Source organism: Hipposideros armiger, unplaced genomic scaffold, assembly GCF_001890085.2.
Source record: "Hipposideros armiger isolate ML-2016 unplaced genomic scaffold, ASM189008v1 scaffold_86, whole genome shotgun sequence".
NCBI lineage: Eukaryota > Metazoa > Chordata > Mammalia > Chiroptera > Hipposideridae > Hipposideros > Hipposideros armiger.
This window is the reverse complement of record NW_017731436.1, coordinates 25,728-29,689: the sequence shown is the minus strand read 5'-3', so window position 1 is coordinate 29,689 and position 3,962 is coordinate 25,728. Positions and strand designations below refer to the sequence as shown.

Below are 3,962 nucleotides of genomic sequence, written 5' to 3'. Positions count from 1 at the left end.
TTTTGGAGGAGGGGGGTAGGACTTTGTGTTGAAGGAGTGTGTGTGACAATAATGTGAGGCAGCAAGGGTACACATGGAGAGGGAAGCCAGGGTGACTTTACAGAGGGCGGAGTGTGTGTGTGGCAGGCAGGCGGGGCCTTGTGTCGGGGAGAAAGTGTGTGTGGTAGGGGAGGTGTGTGGAGGTGTGTGAGGGGTGGTGGAGGGGTGCGGGGATCTTTCATGAGGAAGGTTTGTGAGGGGTGACCTGTGTGTGTGAGGGAGCAGTGTGAGTTAGAACCATGGAAAATGTTAGAGACATGTATATTTGCAGGGTTTGGGGTACACAGAGCATGAGGACAGAGAGTCAGGATGGAGTGTGGGGATGGTGGGAAGTGTGGAGCATGACGGGTGCACGTGTGTCTGACTGTGGAGGTTTAAGTGCAGGAAGTGAAGTGCACACGGGAAGTGTGGGGCCATTGTGGGTGACAACAGTGTGTAGGGAATGTAGCTAACGTCGCATGAGTAGCAAGATCTCCCTCCGACTTGTCCGGGCCTTCATCACAGACGGCCTAGAACTGTAATGGAACCCAAAGTAGGGGGAACATATTCTTATTCTTTTTATTTTAGCTTGACTTTCAATAAACACCACCCAAGAATAACTGATGTGTGTCGTTGCCAGGTGTTGTCACAGGAGTTTGCTTTTACTTGGGCCCCACCCATATCCAGGGCTGAATGCATTTTTCTCCCGTGTCTGGACTGTCTGGACACTGAGCAATCGTCCCCTCAACCCTCTCCATCCTACCAAGGGCAGAAGGAGGTATACCTCCTGCTGGAATGGGAGGGGAGGTCCAAAACACCAATGATGAGGTGGGCTTGTGAGTGTGCCCTTGAGTGAGGAGAGTGTGCTGAAATAGGGTGGAGAGGGGTGGGGTAGGGGGATGTAAGTTTAGGAAGCCTGGCTGAGGTCAGTAGATGGGGGGATGGGGGAGGCAGTGATGGTGGGGGGGTGGGGTAAGAGGAGCTGGATGTAGGCAGGGCAGGCTGGAAGGTGCCCCCTCAACCCTGCACCAGCACCAAGCACTCTGCCCTCCCTCCTCTCCAGGCCCACATCTCATGGTTCCCCCAGCTCTTCGTTCTTTCCTCCTTGGCCCTCATCCCAAGGTGTTCCCAGCTCTCCAGTCCCATGTCCACCCTCCGTGCCCCCACCCCAGGCTGAGAAACCAGGAGTTCCAGACCTCAATTAGCAAGGTCGGGGGAGAGGACAGCGAGGCCCCAGGTCCCTACCTTTAGACACTCACAGCCAAGTGCATCCCAGGCGCCCTCCAGGAGCAGCAGATGCAGCAACAGCAGAAGCTCGGAATCTGGCCCTGAGCTGGGGCTAAGGGAGATTGACTCATCCTTTTATACTAAATCCAACTCTGCCTCCGCATGATAATGCCTATTGGGCAGAGTCACCCCACCTTTCCTGGGTACTTAAGCACTTCGTGTGTATATATATATACTTTGTGTAGGATGATTAATTTTTTTCAGCTCCATTGCTAACAGCTAGCGCTTAGACAGGATCACATAATTTTTGTAACTCCCTGCACTTGGCACTATTCTCTCAACATGGTGGATGCCTCTCCCAAATATTTGTTAGGTCTGCTGTACTGGCATCATATGCACACTGTGAAAGTTCTCAGTAGCAGCCACGTGGATGCCTGTGTAACTTCCAGATGGTTAAATGGAGACAACAGTGAGGATTGGGGGGAAAGGACACTAGGTCTGTGGACTCCCCTCTCTGCTAGTCCTGCCTTTCAGAGGAATGTACCTGATATCACAGAGACTAGAATTCTGATAGCTTTCTTTTTCAGCTACAACAAACTACCACAGACTGGATGGTTTAAAAACAACATTAGTCAAAGAAGAGAGAAATCTGCCCATAAAGCTGAACTTCCAGAATCCGTTGTTTTGTCCACATGCTTGATTTCACAAAGCATGTTGATTTGGAAGTGGGAAGACCTTCCTCCCAAAAGTCCACTCCACGGGGCAGCGGGTACTGTAGAGTGAAGGGAGAAGGGGGCAGGAGGGGGAGGGGCCCCTGCCTGTTGGAGATGATAACCCTGTTTAAGAATCAAGGAAATGAGAGCCTCTGAGTTTACTTCTGTAAACAGACTGAACCGGCAACCCTGTTGTTCAGAGTTCGCACTCTAATCAACTGAGCTATCTGGACGCCCTGAAAAGTGGATTTTATTTTATTTATTTAATTTTTGAAAAGATTTTATTGGGGAATTGGGGGAGGGGAACAGCGCTGGGGAATCAGGGAAGGAGGCAAAAAGTGGATTTTATACAACAGCCGGGGATGACCAGCTCAGTGGTTGGACTGAGAAGAAGCCCCAAAGCACTTCCCAAAGACAAATTTGCGTCAAAAAAAGGTCATGATCACTGTTTGGTGGTCTGCTGCCGGTCTGGCCCTCTATAGCAGCAGTTCTCAACCTTCCTGATGCCGCGACCCCTTAATACAGTTCCTCATGTTGTGGTGACCCCCAACCATAAAATTATTTTCATTTGCTACTCTATAACTGTAATTTTGCTACTGTTATGAATCGTAATGTAAATATCTTTTTGCTTTCCGATGGTCTTAGGCAACTCCTGTGAAAGGGTCGTNTCACAGCAGCCCAGCTCCAGGTCGAGCTGTTGTTCAGCATCTTAGCTGTGGAGGGCAGTGTCACTGGCCCTCATATGTGAGATCCGAACCGGGGCTCTCTGGCATCCCAAGCCATTCTTAACCAACGTGCCACTCGGCTGGCCCAGAAAGTGCATCATTTCTATGTAGAGACAGATCAAGGGACAGGGGCAGGTGAGATCAGGGCTCACCTCTCCCATGTCCTTACCAGACTACATCCTACCCAATGGCCAGAGCCAGCCCGCTTCTCACCTTCCATGGTGCATGGTCTCCTCCTAAGTTTCATGACATGATGACAACTAGGACTGAGCAGATAACGATTGTGGGGATGACCCGTGGAATTAACGGAATGGCTGAAGATTTGGAGGAGTCTGGAGACCTTGATGATGATACTAAAACAAAGAAAAAAACAAAAGCCCTGTCAAACCTGAAAACACACCCTCCTCAAGACCTGCTTTCCCCAAGCAGCACACGTCACCCCCATATTTCCTGACATTATGTGACAGCCACTCTACCAGGTCCTGTGGCCTAAAGACGAACAGGGTTGTGCCCTGTCCTCAGGGAGCTCATATTTCTACTGCGGGGGCAGCAGCTGGCCACCTGATTATCGCAGTCGGACATGTTTAATGTGTGGAGACCTCTTTGAGGCTGACAGAATAGGGGATGCTTAATTCTGTCTGTGGAAGGAGGTGAAGGCTCCATAAGAAGTGACATTTGAGCTGGTTGAAGAATAACTATTAATATAACAGAGGGAGAAGAAGAGACCTGGAAACACAACAGTGCATAGAGGTTTGGGACCATCTAGCAGTCCAGGGTGACTGAGTCACTGGTTAATTGGAGAAGGGGACGCCTGTATTGAGGGAGCTGGGATGGGAAGGAGGATGGTGGGAAATCCTATGGCAGTCACTGACTCTCCAGACAGTAAGTCCACCAGGAATCGACTAGTTGATCCATCCATCAGAATTTCCTTTACAGGGCTGGCCGAGTGGCTCATTGGTTAAGAGTGGGCTTGCGAGTGCGAGCTCTGAGCAGCTGGGCTTTTGGTTTGGATCCTACATGGGCCAGAGACACTGCACCCGCTATAGCTAAGATGGTGAACAATAGCTCAACCTGGAGCTGAGCTGTTGTGAGTCGCTAGTGATGGCGTAGGCTGTAGCCCCTGTTGCAGTGGGCTGCCATAAGCTACTGTGAGTGGCCTGCAGCTGGCATAAGCGGCCAGCAGCCACTGTGAGCTGCCATGAGCCTCCATGAGCGGCCGTCCAATGGCTGGCAACCGATCTGCCTCAGCCGAGAAGAGAGCAGTGATCACAATACCACC

The 3,962-nt window shown here is 50.9% G+C and overlaps 1 protein-coding gene across 1 annotated transcript in view; it reads right to left on the bottom strand.

The window, feature by feature from the left end:
• The window catches only part of LOC109383581 (NKG2D ligand 4-like), a gene marked incomplete at its 3' end in the record, with an annotated part of 4,246 nt that extends 2,869 nt beyond the window's left edge, over positions 1-1,377 (bottom strand). Inside the window, exon 1 of the mRNA XM_019644159.1 lies at positions 1,264-1,377. The remainder of the gene's footprint in view (positions 1-1,263) is intronic.
• Positions 1,378-3,962: the final 2,585 nt, after the last annotated feature.